The sequence below is a fragment of the Scyliorhinus canicula genome, chromosome 9 (genome assembly GCF_902713615.1).
Source record: "Scyliorhinus canicula chromosome 9, sScyCan1.1, whole genome shotgun sequence".
NCBI classification, from domain to species: domain Eukaryota; kingdom Metazoa; phylum Chordata; class Chondrichthyes; order Carcharhiniformes; family Scyliorhinidae; genus Scyliorhinus; species Scyliorhinus canicula.
In genome coordinates, this window is record NC_052154.1 from 63,866,507 (window position 1) to 63,885,380 (window position 18,874).

At 42.6% G+C, this 18,874-nt stretch overlaps 1 protein-coding gene across 2 annotated transcripts in view; it reads left to right on the forward strand.

Annotated features, from left to right (window-relative positions):
* The window catches only part of ripor1 (RHO family interacting cell polarization regulator 1), a 229,897-nt gene that overhangs the window by 62,808 nt on the left and 148,215 nt on the right, over window positions 1–18,874 (forward strand). Inside the window, exon 1 of one of the 2 annotated variants that reach the window (XM_038806779.1) lies at window positions 5,689–5,710. The exons of the other annotated variant lie outside the window; for it this stretch is intronic. The gene's annotated coding sequence lies outside the window, so the exon portion shown is untranslated. Of the gene's footprint in view, window positions 1–5,688; window positions 5,711–18,874 lie in introns of those variants that run through there. 2 annotated transcript variants of the gene reach the window in all.

The following is an 18,874-nucleotide window of genomic DNA, read 5'->3' on the forward strand; positions in this document are numbered from 1 at the left end:
ATACTGGTTATGCACAAGGGTATTTGATGTGTAATACACATCAGAGAGGCGGCCTCATCAGAGAGATGGAACTTGGGGAGCTGATGGCCACCATCGCCACTTAATTGGACAGGTCCAGGTTGGCACTCGGCTCCCTCCTTCCGCTTGGTGCCCATAGGGCCCTGGGGTTCACCTTAGGATGGAGGGACAGCTGGTTCGAGCCCCAGCTGCCCCTGCAACATCTGGCTCTGCCAGTCCTGTCAGTTTCCCATCGTGTTGATGCTCTCGGCAATGCTCCTCAGTGACTGGGACATGCTCTGCAGTGCCTCAGCCATGTCCATCTGAGAGCAGGAAATGTCCCGCAGAACCTCATCAAGGTCAGTCTGGTACTCGGTGGAATCCCCCAGCAAGTTGGACATTCTGCCGAGGTCCTCAGCCATGGCCGTCACCAACTGCGTAACACCTTGGAAACCTTCACTAATGGTGCTGAGGTTGTGCACCAGGCTGTCCACTGCGGTCGCCACCCTAGCTGTGTTGGCCTCGGTGCCATGCATTGTCACGCATCTCCTGCGCCCATAGCCTCTGGGACTCCTCCATGCGACTATGGATCTGCCGGAGTGACACTGACATACCCCTCTGAATGTCCTAGTTGCTCCCTTTCATCTGCCAAGGGTGAGGGCTCAAAGAGAGCTATGCCCATGAATTGAGGATGGAGAGGGGGTTTGAAGGGTGTGGGTGTGCAGATAAGTAGAGGCCTCCAGGAGGTTGGGATGGTGATGGGTGTGGGTCCTGGAAGGAAAGGGGTGCTGTAAGGGGGCTTGGGTGCCTGAAGAGGAAACTTTCTTTGGATATACTTCAAGTTAAATTCTATTAAACTTAATTTCCATCTTTGAAATGTCAGATGGTTGCATTATAAGTTACAGGGCCTGTGACCGCAGATATTCCGGAATTAGATTTCTAGTATGGGTTCTTAGTGAAATGGCTCAAATACAGCTCTGCCTTTCAGAATAAAATTATTTATTTCATTGTTGTATTCCTTGTACGGGCCTGGTCCTAAATTAGTGCTGTTGTTCAGTCAACCCAAAGTTTGACCAAGTCATGATCTCCTTTAATAATTGGAAGAAATTTCCTCTATTCTGCCCAAGAATGTAGGTTGAACATGTTACTGTGAACCTGTTAGAACAAAGAACTTTTTGTCACCCCTTTTAACCCTCCTGACTCCCTGCTTCAGTTTCTTTCTCCTTTGCTTGTATTTCACACTTTGTGTGTTCCTAGCCTCGACAAATACTTCCGTTTTTTCTGACTAGGCTCACAATATCTCTCGTCATCCACGGTTATGAAAATTTGCCATACTTATCCTTCATCCTTACACGAATGTGACGGTCCAAAATTCCTATCAACATGCCAGATGTTGATTTTGCCCTCACTTATCTGCCCCCAATCTACACTGTTCAGTTCCTGCCTAATATTGTTGTAATTAGCCTTCCCCCAATTCAGCATCTTCACCTGAGGGCTGCACTTATCTTTATCCATCAGTACCTTAAAGCTTATTGAATTGTGGTCACTGTTCCCAAACTGTTCCCTACTGAAACATCGACCACCTGGGCAGGTTCATTCCCCAATACCAGGTCCAGTATGGCCCCTTCCCTATTTCAACTCTACATACTGTTTCAAGAAGCCCTCCTGGGTGCTCCTTACAAACTCTGCCCTATCCATGCCCCTGACACTAAGTGAGTCCCAGTCAATATAGGGGGTTAAAATCACCCACGTCAAAAACCCTGTTACTTTTACACCTTGCCAAAATCTGCCGACACATCTGTTCCTCGATCTCCCGCTGGCTGTTGAGAAGCCTATAGTAAACACCCAACATTTTGACTACACCCTTGCTATTCCTGAGCTGTACCCATATTACCTCGCAGTATGAGCTCTCTGAGGTGTCCTCCTGCAGTACAGCTGTGATATTCTCCTTAACCAGTAATGCAACTCCCCCACCCCTTTTACATCCCCCTCTATCCCACCTGAAACATCAGCATCCTGGAACGTCGAGCTGTCAATCCTGTCCTTTCCTTAACCAAGTCTCTGTAAAGGCAACAATATAGTTCCAAGTACTAATCCAAGCTCTAAGTTCATCTGCTTTGCTTGTTGCACTTCTCACATTGAAACAAATGCACTTCAGTCCACCAGACCCTCTTTGATCAGCATGCACACCCTGCCTGCTCTTCCTCTGAGTCTAAATGGCCCCACTCTCTAATTCCCCTTAAGTTAATTCACCTTTACTTTGGTTCCCACCCCCTCTGCCAAAGTCCTTTAAATCCACCCATGTGACACTGGCAAACCTCCCGGCCAGAATATTTATACCCCTCCAGTTTAGATGCAGCCCGTCCTTCTTGTACAGGTCCCACCTGATCCGGAAGAGACCCCAATGGTCCAGATATCTGAAGCCCTCCTATTTATTTCTCTTCTTGGGAATGTAAGCAAGTAGGGAATTGCCCCCTTCAATCCAGTAAGGCAGAGTGAGGCAGCACAACAAAGATGATCCTTGAATACTTGAATATTGGCCTTAATCATCTGTTGGGGAAAACAGTATTTGTGTAAATACCCCCTCCATTTTATGTCATATTTTTAATTTAGAACTATTGTGACAAAGCAGCAAATGTTCTGGTACCAATTTATCCGTTTAAAGTTTACTGGATCACTTCATTATTTTCCTTCCAGTGCATGTATAGTACTTGTCGTATCTGATTTGGCAAACTCTGTACTGCCATTGTGGGGATTTGGGGCTCTGAGCCACAGTGCAGCCTGATGTCCATCTTACTTCTGTCTCTACCAAGGAACCACAGGCTATTTTTCATTTAATTCAGTAGTTACAAGATATCAAATGAGGAATTTGACACGACAGTTATGAAGGTGGTTGAACAGCCAGATCTATTCCTGGGGAGGAGGGCGGACGCCCTTGCCTTTGCCTCCCTGATCGCCCGCCGTAGAACCCTGTTTGGCTGGCGGTCAGCAGCACCGCCCAGAGCTGCAGACTGGCTGTCCGACCTCTCGGAATCTCTCCAAATGGAGAAAATCAAATTCGCCATCCGAGGGTCGGACGACGGCTTCCACAGAACGTGGGAGCCATTCATGCAATTGTTCCGGGACCTGTTTGTGGCCAACGTACAAGAGGAAGAATAGTCGGGTGGCCAAGAATCAGGGGAAAATGGACGGGAATCGGGGGAAGGTAGCCGGGGGGGGGGGGGGGGGGGGGGGGGGGGCTACGGGTTCGTTACGGGGGTTTGATGGCTAGCTAAGGCCCAAAACCAAACTAAATAAATGCCAATAAACATGTGCCTCGGCCATATTGGGGAATGTAAAATATGTATGCCGGCTAAAGGGGGGAGGCCACAGTTATTATTACGAAGATGCTTACCTGTAAATATATATGTTAATTTTTGCGTGTTCTTTTTTTTTCTCTCTCTCTAACAATTTGTAATTTGTTCAATATAAAACATGAAAACTGAATAAAAAACATTTATAAAAAAAAAATGAAGGTGGTTGAGGATTTATCTCCCTTTTTATCCTCACTGCCCTCTCTCCCAGTTGAACTTGGAAGTTATATTCCATGTGAAGATGCCTTGTTTGGCTTTGTGGTTTCCGTGGATATTGTGGTCAGGTCTGTGGGATGGGTTTTGCTGCACTGCTATTAGATCATTTTTGGTATAGTGCAATGAAGGCTTCAGCCTAGGTTATTTTTGTTCCAAGTGTGACTGTAACCTATGTCTTTTGTGCTATGGTGTGCAACAATATAAACACTAGGGTCACCACTGTCTACATCCTGTAAATAGTTTACAGTGCTTGACGTCTGCCATTGTCTAATGATGGCAATAACCTCACGGACTCCAACTAAATATACTAAAATTGAACATAGCCGTAGTTTAGGATGTAATGTGTCTCTGGTATTGTTGTCTAATGTTATCTGATCTAGTTGATGCCCCATTGCTTTACATTTGCACTGCAGTGTGTGTGTGGTCCTGTACCCTATGGCGCAGTGCATTGCACTTGTCCTTTTTTATTGAAGGTCGCAGATTAGCGGAGTTACTGCCTAATGCACCGTAAAAAAAAAGCAAGCATTCTTTTTACTCAGCAGAGCTTAAAAGAAAGCCAAAGGATCTATACTGAAGGCTCAATAAGCCTTTCTTTTCAACCATGATGTACCAGAGTATACATTATGGCTTCCCAGAAGTTCAAAATAATTGCACTTTTAAACTCAAACATTGGAGCTTCATTGAATGTATTTCTCAGATCACACTGTGCTGTGGACTGGTACATTGTTCAATACAGAGACTGTCATGGATTAGTGAGTGATGTGGCATCCTGAATTCTTGAGTGTGCATATAACAATACAGTTCCTAACTATTTGCTAACAATATAATTAATATAGTCTGGTGAAGAGAAATGGATGTTAACCTGGTGATGCAGTATTTTGGACCTCCGCACACAGTGTACTACAGTGGTGAGTCACAGGCTCCTGTGATTCTCAGGGTTCAATGGTGGATATAAAGCAGAAATTAAATGTCTCTCTAAAAAGCAAAAACAAATTCTGAGAACTCATTCTTGACATCGCATCATACAAAGCAATTGGGAGACAATGCTTCACATCATGCTGAGATGATTACGTTTCGACCCTACACTCTAAACTGGCCTCTGTATTTGAACCTGCAAGTGGACCCCGTTCATTCTACTGTCACTCTATACCAAAATGGACAGTTTGAGTACATGGCTGCACGTCATGTATTTAACATTTGTGTTTAAAAAAAAATTATTGCGTATTAGTCTGAGGTATCTTGTAACTCAGTGGGAGCCTGATGACTCAGTAACTCCTCCCTGATACAATAGGCTCAGATTTATGTAAAGACTTTAATCAGAGTTTCAAATGACTAATTGTCCAATCAATACTGGTTTAAGATGACACCGTAAAAGGGCACTCCTGTCCAAGTGATTAGGTCTGGATTTTGAGATTCTGGGATAGAAAGTGATCTTTGCCGGACGGCTATGTTGTCGAGCGATAAAGTCCTGGAGGATGGTGTTTAATAGTGGTGGGTTTTCTCTCTGGATCACTGATTTCCTCCTGTGATGTATAGTTGCTAGGGTAATGAATAATGACAAATGAATTTAAGAGGTTTGTAATTAATGCCATAACCTAATGAGCCTTGATATGTCCTTTGGCCATTATGATAATACACATGAGTAGTGGATAATAATCCCCTTCGGACAGTCTGAGAGTATAAGAAATGGACTTCAGTTGTTTCCCTTCATCAGTTTAATTCTCACCTCTTTTCCCACCCCCTCAAAATAAAACTATACCCATTACTTCCAAAAATAATTTTTGTTTTTGTAAGTAACTCCTTTGGCGTTCTAGCTTAATGGTCCTTGTATTTTTTATTACTATAATAGTAGTCACAGAGGTATGTAGCCAGTTCACTTAATTTTCTTTACGCCTGCCTCCGAACTGGGGGAGTGTAGTATTGCTCAATACATGTGGATGTCTTAAACACAATAAAACTACGTTTCAGTATAATTGTTGGGAGCAGCAGGAAATGCATGATGTCAATGTGGGAGGGATCCTAAAAGCTCCAAGGCTTGAGCTTCATTCCTGTTTTATCTGAGTAGACAAGAACATAAATTGGAGCTGGATGACGTTGATTTAGACAAAGCTGTTGTTCAATTTTCAGTCTTTGAGGAGTTGAAGGTAAATTCTCCATTCATTGAATTTGTACACTGTACGGTTTTGGCTGACTACATAGACAGGAGCTGAGTAAATGTGGTTCACAGTCTTTGTAATATGTTAATGAAAGGTAAACGTCTCTTTCAGCTGTCCTACAGCATTTCAATGTATCTGACTGCTGCTGCCCTTCTGGCTGTGTGGTGCCCCTTCCTCTGCTCTACGGTGTTTTAAATGCTTTTCTTATCTGTTCTTAAACATTGCCACCTGTGTCATTAGCTTACTAAATGCTATTTCCTTTTGTGAAGTCAAGTAAGGCGTTCAAAGTTATTGCATCTGTGAGCTTGTGATTAGCCTGGAATTTTAACTAGGTTTTAAATGCATTCAGTAAAGTATCATTATTTTGTGTCGAAAGATTAGATTGATAAATCACTTGGTTGAGAAGTGAAAGCTTTGAGAAAACGTGTTCTCCTAGAATTGTACCACAAATGCAAAAGTATGCTGTCTATTTAGCTACGGCAGGGTTCACCTCTATTAGACAGCAGCTTCTTGCCAAATTAATGGGGGCGGGGTTATTGTGGGTGGTAAGGACCTAAATCAGTGACTTAAGTTTTCGGTGACTGTTCTTTCCTCCCTTCCTGGTTGGGGAATTGCTCTGGCTATGCCAGTCACTTTACACAATTAGTTAATAATGTGATCATTATTTCTGTGTGAACTTTGCTCGTGAATGTCAGCAGGCTGTTTGCCATGGGCCATTACAACTGAGGCCATGGCTGATATCCCTCGCTGATTTTTTGCTCTTGTTTCTGTCATTGGTCAGGAGTGTGTAACCTGGTCTTTTTCTGTTTCCTTGCAAAAGTTGTTGAGAACAATTGTAGCTCAGTGCAGACCTGGAATTGAACCGAAAATTTGTCTCGTCCATATAATTTAGCTACTGTCTGGATAGACTCACTGAGCTGTGTGTTTATGAATGCTCACTCTTTGTGCAAACAGTGGGAAGAGCAAATGTCTTGTGTAATCAGTCCTGTGGCCAACAAATAACTAACAATTCACTTCATTTGAGCAAAAGACATTGAGCAATAGACAGACTGGTGATCACTCAGCTGGGAGCTGGGTCCCTTGATTTGGTCCATCTATAAGCAGAAGGTTTCTTGGAATGATCTAGTTTCCTAACTTTCTGAGACTTGTTTGTACAGAGTAGGAAGAATGAAAATCAGCTGAATCATAATGGGAAGAAATGTATGCACAGCTTGGTATCGAGCTGAACCAGGTCAGAAGGTTTCAACTTTGGTCCTGGTCTGTGCCGATTTTGATGACTTGTGCAAATATGTCCACATTAATAATTCCACAAATATCTGAGCCTCTCCAATGCTAGAATAGAGAAGCATTAGTGTGCAATAGGGGTAAACAAAGCTTCCACATTGTAGACCAGAAGCTCACGTTTTACCAAGTGAGTATAACTTGATCAGTGAGAAAACAGAGATTCTGTTAAAGGAATAGATGAACATAGTCAATGGTGATGCCAGGAGGTACTTTCAATGTCCAGTAACCTCAAATCCATTCTTGATAGGTGATCTATAGTGTTGCAAGGCTATTCAGTCATTGGGAGCACCTCAGTGAAGCCAGTCTTGTGCACCCATGGTGGGGGTTGCTGCTGTCTTGCTGAAGATAGCAGCTTGTTGGAAGACCAGCAACATTTAAAGCCAAGTGTCCATGTGGCCAAACTAAAGTTAATGCTCAAGACACTCCCCTCTGGGCGTACTGACACTTTTAATTGAATTAAAACAAACTTTCAGTTCTCCCCACCTTGAAGTTGGCAGAACCCAGACCATTGGGATTTGTTGAATTGACAATTGAAAATCCCTGTCCTCCCTGACCTGTTATCAAGCTCCTTAAGGAGCTTAATGAGCCATTCAGTGAAGGTGAGTGGGTTTCCCATTCCCCCCCACCCCCCCCCCCCTTCCTCCGGTTGAAAATAGTGGTGGAGGGGTGGAGCTCCTCCTATACCAACTCTACCGGCAGTTGAAAATCCGGTGCTAAGTATCAGTTCAGATCAATGTCAAAACTTTTTCTGTATGGTATTCCATTCCTTTAATCTAACATGAAACTGTTGTAACGCAGCATTGCCTTTACCAAAAGAGCATTACCGTGTTTAATGGTAATCCATGTGAAGGGCTTCTGGATGTTCGAACTGTTCAGCAATGTTAAAATCTATAATTTAATAATTGATGCTTTTTGATCCCATATACCACCTATGCATCAGCTTCATTAACAGTCAGAATTTCCTGAATGTACTAATAGTTGGTCTGAAATGTGTTTAAATATATTCCTTTGCAAACCCAGGGCCGTTTCTTTGTGGTGATTTCCAAGTATTGAAATAGTCTAAATCAATGTGATGTCGCTCATTTAGTCTATGGATGAATATGAATTAGGTCAGCATTTTATCCAGTTTGGTTTCAAGGTTTATTGTTTGATACAAAGATAAAGTCACCATAGTCCTAGATGACCATAGGCTGCTTTTCCCTTTGAGGGGGAGAGTTGACTAGTGGTGGTTTAACTGGACGATTAGAACACCTCGGGCGAGGGGCAAGCTTGAGAAGGGTCTCTACCGGTACAGGAATTGAACCCACAGTATTGGTGTTGCTCCGCATCACGAACCAGCTGTCCAGCCAACTGAGCTAACCAGCCTCCTATTGGATATACTGATTATCTTATACTTAAAAGAGCCAGGAACTAATTATTTCTGTGAATATGTATCCTAGGATGCAGCATTTTACTGCTGCACTATGGTTATGTGTCAAGTAACAATGTATCAGTCCCCCAGCCACATAGAGCGCAGCAAGATATACACTCACTGAAGCTCCAACATTTTGAGTCCAAAGTTTAATTGTTGCTCACGATGGGAGCCAGGAGACATAAACATTCCTGAGGATTTCTGTTTAATATACATGGAGTATTTAAATTAACTATGAACTGAAATGCTGACTGCATATTAGCCAAATGCAGCATAGTTCAAGGTGCAATGGTGCATGTTTCTCTCCGTTGCAGCCCAGGTACAAATATTACCCTTGGGGAAGGGATGTTTGGATCAGCTCTTTTCTCTACCTTTGCCAGTTGTGCAAAGTGTCTACATTCTTATTCAACTATCACTGAACGTTTGACTAAGGCTTACTGTTTCACTATTTTATTCTTTCTGTGCACTGCATGTTTATCCGTTCCTTTGTGTGAAGAATAATGAGCTGTTTGCTAACTTGTCATCTCGAGATCACATTGTTTCCTCCAGCAAAACAGAGATCCCTTTGTTCTCCTCCCTGTTGGCCACATTTGAATAGGTACTGATCAACATATAGAGTAGGTTCTTCACTGTTACAGGAAGAATTTGTTTCAGAGAAGGCTGCAGAAAGCCTGTTTTCTTTTGTGCCCCTCCAATTGTACCCAGTGGATCAGGTGTGACATACTGTGGTTGCACTTGAAAAACAGCACCTTACAAACCCATCATCAAGAGAATCTCGCCTGTATTCATGATGAGTTCCCTAATTGGGGAGATGAGCGATGCATGAGCAGTAGACATCCTTAGTTGAATATGACCTGTCCAGCGACTTTCAAGCACCGACATCTGAGATTCGTCAACTAGGTATTTGCACAGTGACCGAAAGCTGCTTCAACGCTTATGCAGCATTATCCATTGCTTATGCAGGATGACAACAGAACTGGGGTGAGTTGCAGGCATGCTGCAGCAACCTTTGTGCTTATAGCGCAATAGGCAAAGGCCACTGTCGAAGGTTTTTCAACCACAGTGCACTGAGGGACTGGAAACTTAGGAAAGTCATCATGAATACAGGTGAGATTCTCTTGATGATAGGCAGAACCCCTGCCGGAGTATATGCCTGACATGGAATGTACATTGCAAATGTCAAGAATATTGAAATTATATTGAGGCACCTCCGAGTGGAACATGATGTCTGGAGAAAAGTTCACTCAATTTGAAGTGTTTTATAATGTGTCTTTTTTATCAGAAATGTTATGAATATAATGTAGTTTTGGGTGAATATACTTCTATGATTATATCATTTTTAACCTCCTGAAATGTTCCAAGGTACTTTACAGGAGTATTAAGACTCCCAATTTGACACTAAGCCACATGAGATCTTAGAGCAGATGACTAAAACCTTGGTCAAAGATGTAGGGAAAGATGAGCTTGGAGAAAAAGTCCTTGGTAGACTGAAAGGACTAAATAAGTGCTGGCAATAACCTGCATCATAAGGTATTAAAATCAGTGCTTCCAGAGGTAGTGGATGCATTGATTGATGGTAATCTTCCAAAGTTCCCTCGATTCTGGAAATGTCCCAGTAGATGAGAAAACTGCAACGGTAATGTCCCTATCCAAACAAAAAGGAGAGACAGAAAACAGAAAAGTATCAGCCAGAGTTACCTGAATATCCGTCATTGGGGAAAATGCAAGAATCCATTATAAAGTAGGTTGTAACTGGACATTTAGTAAATTCTAATACAATCAAGCAGAGTCCAAGATAGTTTTGTGAAAGGAAATCATGTTTGATGAATCTATTAAGATCTTTTTTGTGAATGTAGTGAACTGATTGGATGAAGAGGAACCAGTAGCTGTGTAGTTTGATTTCCAAAAGGCATTCAATAAGGTGCCAGATGAAAGATAAGAGCCCATTGTGTTGTGGATGACATAATTACACTGATAATGGATTAGTTGACGAACAGGAAACCGAATAAATGCTTCATTTTCAGCATGGTAAACTGTAACTGCGTGGGGTACCACAAGGAGTGTCTGAACTATTAGGAAAAACCAAATGTATTGTTATCAGATTTTCAGATGGGTGGGAAAGCAAGTTGTGAAGTCGACATAGATTATCTAAGTGGTCAGAAATTTGGCAAATGGAGTATAATGTGGGGTAAATGTGAGGTTGTCCAAGTTGGTAGGAAGAATAGAAAAGCAAAATATTTAAATGGAGAGAGATTAGAGACTGCTGCAGTACAAAGGGATCTGGGTGTACTCGTACATGAAACACAGTTAACATCTGGATACAGCGAGTAACTAGGAAGGCAAACGGAAAGTTTGCCCTTACTTCAAGGAGGATGGAATATAAAAGTAGGGAAGGACATTGGTGAGATCACACCTGGAATGCTGTGTGCATTTTTGGTCTCCTACTTGAGGAAGAAACGTGCATTGGAGACAATTAAAAGAGCATTCATTAGATTGGTTTCAGGATGAAGGGGCTGTCTTGTGAGGAAAGGTTGAGCAGATTGGGCCTGAAATCAATAGAACTTAAAAGAATGAGAGATTCTGAGGGGACTTGGCATGGTAGATGCTGAGAGGATGTTTCCATTTTTGGGGGAATCTAGAAATCGGGGCATAGTTTCAGAATAAGGGATCAACCCTTTAAGATAGAGACGAGGAAATCTTTGGAATTCACTACCCCAGAGCACGCTGGAGGCTGAATCATTGAATATATTCAAAGCTGAGACAGACCAATTCTTGAACTATGGGGAGTTGAGGTTTATGGGGATAGGTGGAAAGGTGGAGTTGAAATCAAGATCGGATCAACCATGATCTTTTTGAATGGCTGGGCAGGCCCATGGAACTATATGGCCTACACCTCCTTGGAAGAATGACTACCTGTGGTGGGGCAATTAAAGTAGGGGATGTTCAGGATGCCAGAATTAGAAGGGCACACATACCTCAGGGTTATGGGGCAGGAGAAGTTTGCAAAGATGGGAGGGGTGAAACTATAGTTATTTGAAGCCAAGGATAAGAAGTTTAAAATTCAGATGCTGCTTAAAGAATGCCAATGTAGGTGGGCAAGGACATAGCTGATAAATGACCAAGATTTGGTGTGAGCTAGGAGTTTGGATGACTGCAAGATGACAAAGGGCAAAATGTGGGAGGCCATCCTGGAGCAGATCAGAATAATAAAGTCTCGAGATAATGGAGACATGGATGCTGCAGGAAGATCTTGTGTCTGCTACCAGCAGAGACAATACTGGAGATCAGGGCTTACCAGGAGCCCATTTGGGAATGCTTAAAAGTGTTCTAACAAAAATATACAGTGGAACTTGTAGGGTTTGATATGGTTCTGTCACAAACTATCGCAAAATGAATGGTATAATACTGGCAACATGTATCATCTTATAATTGTAAGGACATGTGGGGTAAAGAGCTTGACTTTATAAAAGCATCTTTCACCACTTTGGAATGTCTCAAAAGTTATTTGTAGCCAATAACATATTTTTGAGAGTAGCCACTGGTGTAACAGAGAAACCTTTAAACCAATTCCAGCCAGGTCCCACAAAAATATGATGTGATTGTTGTTAAAAATAATTATTGTTTTTAATAATGTTCATCGAGGAGTAAATGTTGGTAGGATGCTGGATGAATTTCCCACTCCTCCTCTTCAAATATCTTGCATCTATCCAAGAGCACAGAAGGGACATTGGTTTAATATCTCATACAGAAGTCAGCACCTCTGACAGTGCAGCACTCTCTCTCAAGTGTCAACCTTGATTATATGTACAGATCGCTGGAGTATGACTTGAACCCATACTTTCTAACTTCCAGGATGCTACCACTGACAAGTGGGAAGCTACGTTTCCCAGTGTCCTGAAGGTATTTGTATCCAGTAGCTCTATAATCAGTGGCCACACTTTTGGATACCAGAATCCCCAAAATGTACCATTGATGGCTCATGTGTAATGCATAGTAAAGCTTCACAATTACCTTTTATTGCCAGGTTAAGACTCCGTTACATTATGCAGTACTTTTGCAATGGAATCTACTTGAGACTTTTTCAAACATCATTACAACATTCAATTCTGTGATGGGGACCTACTTATAAAGTATATCTGAGTTGTCAGAAAACCAACTTTGGCAGTTAATTAGGTGCAAATTTATACCCAAGCAATGGGCCTTTGTGCATCAGACCCTACTTTTGGGGCTGCTACTATTGTACCACCTCTGTTTACTCATGACGAACCCTAAACAAGGGTGGGTAACTATGGGAAATATTAGAGAACTGGTGGGTTCAGTTAGGTTGCTGGGCAAGAGGTTGGGTATTACTTCATGAGTGCATTTCTTACATTCTGTAAGCGCAGACTTAACATGAGTTTGGAGCATGGAAAAATTGACTTATTTAGTATCCTGGCAATATATATACTATATTATATATATATACTTGAAAAATGTCTTGTGTCTGTAATACTGGGTATAAAGATGCAGGCTTAGTGTGTATGTATATATAGATTTATACTCACTGCTTTACGAACTAGATTAGGTCATGAATAGCCACAGCTACCAAGCAACTGCCAAGTATCTTGTTTGTTGAGGGAGTGGTAGGCAATGTTTTTAAGAGATTAGTATGCTTTTCCTGTGACTGTCTCATGAATGCTGAAATTTAAATAGTTTCTAATTGGTTTGGACTTCCAAGTGACTGAATTGTATCCGCTGGCAGTCATTACCCTAGAATCCCTACAGTGCAGAAGGAGGCCATTCGGCTGATGAGTCTGCACCGATCCTCTGAAAGAGCACACTACCTAGGCCCATTTCCCCGCCCTATCCCTGTAACATTACCTAACCTGCACATCCCTGGACACATTAAGGTGCAATTTTATCATGGCCGATCCACTTAACATGTACATCTTTTTTTAAATATAAATTTAGAGTACCCAATTATTTTTTCCAATTAAGGGGCAATTTAGAGTGGCCAATCCACCCATCCTGCACATCTTTGGGTTGTGGGGGTGAAACCCACGCAGACACGGGGAGAATGTGCAAACTCCACACGAACAGTGACCCAGGGCCGGGATTTGAACCCGGGTCCTCAGCGCCGTAGGCAGCAATGCTAACCACTGTGCCACCGTGCTGCCCGAACATGTACATCTTTAGACTGTGGGAGGAAACCAGAGCACCTGAAGAAAACCAACGCAGACATGTGGAGAATGTACAAAGTCCGCACACACAGTCACCAAGGCTGCAATTGATCCTGGGTCCCTGGCGCAGTGAGGCAGCAGTGCTAACTAGTGTGCCGTCCCTGTTGTTGAAGCTGCCCTAATTTATATTCTGAGATGTATGCAGTTGTTTCTGACTTCGACTTGTGGTGCTGCTATCTATTCAATTGGGTAGATATGTCCTGTGCAATTCCTTTTATGGAAGAAGAATTCTAACCACTTAACTTTTATATTGGTTACTGCTGTACTGGCTCTCACTGTTCATTGCATTTAGCATTAATGTCGTGCAGAACATTGAGTCAAAATCAGTATCCTATCCTGGTGGAGAGTCTTTTTATTCAGCAAGGTGTATTATGTTATTACTAGAGCTATGGGAGAGGTGGAATAATCCGGAATGGATTGGGATTGTACTGAACCATACAGTTTGCTCAAATATAGGCCCAAAATGATCTAGGACCACACGGATTTGCTACCTTTGTCACTTCTATTGACCAGCTCAATAGATTGACTGAGTGAAGCATTGTAATGGAGTATTGACCAAATGGAGTTTCTGTGGGAATGGTTACTGGCTGAATCAAAACTCTGAATTACTTAGCCCTGTTTGAATTTCATTTCTCTGCTTAACGCTTTAAATGTTGAAATTCAAATGGTCTAGGTTGGCTTTGATTTAGTTCATTTTGGTTTTTTTGTTGTGGCTGTTCTCCTAAAGAGTCTTCTAGGAAACTTAAGAGGAAACAAAAGTCTTGTATTTACTTGGCACCTTTCATGACCCAAGAACTTCATGAAGCACTTTGCAGACAGTGACAGTATTTTCAAAGTGTGATCACTGTTGCAATATAAGAAACATGGGAGCCAATTTAGGAATAGCAAGATCCCATAAGCAGCACTGTGGTAAAGACCAGATCATCGGTTTGTGATGTTGGTTGAGGAATAAATGTTGAACCCCCCCCGCCCCCAACTTCTCTTTGAATATTACCATGGGCATTTTTCTTTATATTGACTTGAGAGGGGAAAAGAGGCCCCAATTAAGTGTCCGTTCCCTCCGTACTTGACTGAAGTGCCAGACTTGATGGTGTGGGACTTGAACCTGAAACCTTCTGACCCAGATGTGTAAGGAGGGGGGGGGGGGGGGGGAAGGGAGGGTGGGTAAGCCAGCTGAGCCTTGGCTGACATCTGAAATTGGTACATTTGTTCCCAAAGAATCAAAAGGCTCTGTCCCATATGATGCATCTAGACACCCTGCACCCTTTTTCCTGGATGTGTGGTGAAAACCCTGCAGGGTAATTGCAGCTTTTGCTTTCTTCCTTTGTGTCCAGGTCTGGTACATTAATTTTTCTTTTTTAAAAAATAATTTAGAGTACCCAATTAGTTTTTTCCAATTAAGGGACAATTTAGCATGGCCAATCCACCTACCCTGCACATCTTTGGGTTGTGGGGACGAAACCCACGCAAACATGGGGGAGAGTGTGCAAGCTCCAGACAGATAGTGACCCAGAGCCGGGATCGAACCTGGGACCTCGGCACCGTGAGAGAGCAAGGCTAACCCACTGCGCCACCATGCTGCCCTACATTAATTTTGTTTGCTCTACCTGTTAGTCACGCGCCCCTCAACATGTAAACACATTCAGCATTTTGAACCTCATCTTACCCCAGGCATCATTCAACACTACCTCAAAACCTGCTCTTTTAGAGCAAATGAATTGGCTAGCTTGTTCTGAGTAAAATCACAGAATATGTTGCTGAAGAACAGCTGAAATTCAGCATGAATACTTTGTGAGTTCATTGTGAGAGCTAACATTGGCTCAGACTTCACACCAAGTTTTCAGAATTCTGTGTCCCTTTTCATTCGTCTGCCGTTTAATCTTTCTAATCCTCGAGGCTGTTATTATTGTATGTCATGCCCTTTGCGAGGGTGAGTGATTGGCTCGCATATACTCCCCGAGGTCTATAGTCTGTACTGCTGTGTCAATTGTAAACCCTTGGCCGCAGGGCAAAGGTCAACATAAGCCATTCAGAAAGACTGGCTTGTGTTGAAAGATGCTCACTGATTGACTTCACTGAGAGCTGAGGTACCATTAGAGAGCTAAAGAATGCTTTTTCTTTTTTTTTAAATAAATTTAAAGTGCTAAGGGGCAATTTAGCATGCCTGATCCACCCACCTTAATATCTTTGGGCTGTGGGGGTGAGACCCACGCAGACACTGGGAGAATGTGCAAACTCCACACGACAAGTGACCCGGGTCCTCAGCGCCGTGAGGCAGCAGTGCTAACCACTGTGCCACCGTGCTGCCTGAGAACTAAAGAATGCCAACTCTAATCTGTAACTTTCCACATTTCTGTTAAATTACAAATGAGTGTTAAAATTGAATGCGTCATTACCATGTTGAGTGTACGGCAAAGAGCGGTTATCTGAGCACATCACCCTGTTGTGAGTTTGTATTAATTTATTGGAATAACCCATGAATCGCAGGTTATAAATACCAGACTTGCATAACCCTGCCTCTGGGAGAAAATGGATGCCTTCCACCTATTCTTTGAGTTGCCCAACCCTTTCCCCTTCCTGCATCCCTCCCACCAATGACCCTTTGAATAGAAAATCAAATTCCCGGTGGAAACAAAACAAAGGAATTGCTCAGGATTTAACTGAAGCTGGAAATAATTGGTGGCTGGAGGAAAAAGGGTGATTTGTGAATAATTTGCGATTTAATATTTTACTCACTGTTCTAGCATCTAAAAATGGTAATGTAGCCTTCGTTAGATGTGAGCTCGAGAGTGCAATCTGCGTTGTGGGAGGTCGACCTTTTGTTTTGTTCCTTCTTGGTCAGAAGCTGTCTTCTGAAGAAGGCATTTGGTGTTAATGTTGTGTAGTGGCTTTTAGCATCCCTTTTTCCTGAGCTTCCCCTGTACCAGGTTATCATCTCCGGCCAAGAAAGCAGATAGTAACACTTCTGCATTTTTGTATTTCTGTCACAGGAGGATTGTATGCAAACTCTGTACATTTACATTCCTAAATCCAGTTCCTCAATGTGTGCAGTTGTATACACGTGAAAATGTTCCCATGTGTGGGAGCTTTGTGTACAGGGCCATAACCTACTACTCTGGTCTGGGCTTGTGTGCTTCAGTTGCTGTGCTGTGTGTCTCCTGTTTTGTCAGAGCTAAGGACCACAGTGAAGTGCGATGGCATGAATACTGATTGGCTGATGTGCTACCACACTTGAGTTTGAACCAGAAAGAAAAAAAGACTTGAATTTATATTGCCTTATGACCATTTATGATCTTTGGGACATTCCAAAGTGCTTTAGAATTGACAAAGTACTTTATGAAGTAGAGTCATTATTGTAGTTTAGGAAACAATTGCTTTACAGCAAGCTCCAACAGACAGCAATGTTACAATGATCAGCAAATCAATTTTTTTAGTGATACTAATTGTGAGGTGAACTATTGGCTGTTGTAAACTATTGGCCAGGACACCAGACAGCACATCCCTGCAATTGGGATGGGATCTTTTTACACCTACCTGAGAGGGCAGGCGGGATCCTGTTTTAACATCTCGCTTATTTTAACATAATTTTAACAATTAACATTGTTTTAACATGGGCAGCATGGTAGAAAGTGGTTAACACTTGCTTCACAGCGCCAGGGTCCCAGGTTCGATTCCTGGCTTGGTCACTGTCTGCGGAGTCTGCATGTTCTCCCCGTGTCTGCGTGGGTTTCGTCCGGGTGCTCCGGTTTCCTCCCACAGTCCAAAGATATGCAGGTTAGGTGGATTGGCCATGCTAAATTGCCCGTAGTGTCCAAAATTGCCCTTAGTGTTGGGTGGGGTTACTGCATTATGGGGATGGGGTGGAGGTGTGGTGTTGGATGGGGTGCTCTTTCCAAGACCTAGTGCAGACTCGATGAGCTGAGTGGCCTCCTTCTGCACTGTAAATTCTATGATGATCTCATCCAAAGGACGTCAACTCTGGTGCAGCACTCCCTCAGTGCTCCACTTGTGTCATTAGATTGTGTGTTGTAAAATGAGACTAATGTTGAACCACAGTTGACACTTCTATCAGTAAGTTCCAATAAGAGATGGGCAGAAGTCTGGAACAATGAGAAGCTAAACATATTATACCTAGCTTTTCACCCGTCCAGAATTCTACCACTAAGCTAAAGGAAACTGATCTAACAGCATAATTGCTGACCACTAACTTGTGCATTAGCTTCTTAGAATCTGACCTAACTTTGGAGCACAGGAACTGCATTGCAGGCAAATTGCTGCTCTTCGTTCAAACCAAAAGGGGTTCTTTTTTGCTACCTTTTTGTGCATTAGATTAACAACACATGCAACCACAATGGAGACCTCCTAATGAACGTATTGAGGTGGAATACTTGTCATATATTAGCATACCACCCAAAAGAGGGCCAATGGAAAATAGCCAATACGATTATGGACAGATGGATACCACCAGATTACCCTGTGGGACAAAATGGGAAAGCTCCTGTAACTGGCCATGAGAGACTGGGAGCAAGGCCAGTACGTGTTACTGAATTATGATACCAATAAATATGTTATTTAAAGAAAAAGCAGAGTTACAATAATATTAGCAACAGTGTGATGACCCATTGCTGCATCTGGCATCTGTGAAAAGAAATTAGTTTTGGAAAATGTAAATATTTGTACAATCTTTGGAAAGCCACAAACCTACTCAGCTGGATGGAACTGGCTACAGCAGTTTGATTCAAAGGTCCTGCCATCACCCCAAACAGAGAGTTTGATCTTTCTGTAAAACTGAAAGGTGCGATATAAATGCAAATCTATCTTCCTAAAAGATTGCTCTGTTTGGGATGATTAGCCCATTTTATTAAAGGTATTATTTCACTTCGTATGGTCATAAGATTCTAAAAGCTTAAGAAATAGGAGCATGACTAAGTTATTCGGTTCACTTGCCTGCTCTGCCATTCCATAAGATCGTGGGTGATCTGATTGTGGCCCGAACTCCACTTGCCTGTCTTGTCAATCTAAAATCTGTCTAACTCAGCCTTGAATATATTCAATAATCCAGTTTTCACTACTCACTGGGAAGAGAAATCCAAAGACAAGTGCCCCTCTTAAGTGAAGAAGCTCCTCCTCATTTCCACCTTAAATTGTGCCCCTCGGTTCCAGATTCCCCCATGAGAGGAAACATCCTACACCTACCTGTCATTCTTCTGAACTCCAAATTGCAGGAAGTGACCATTG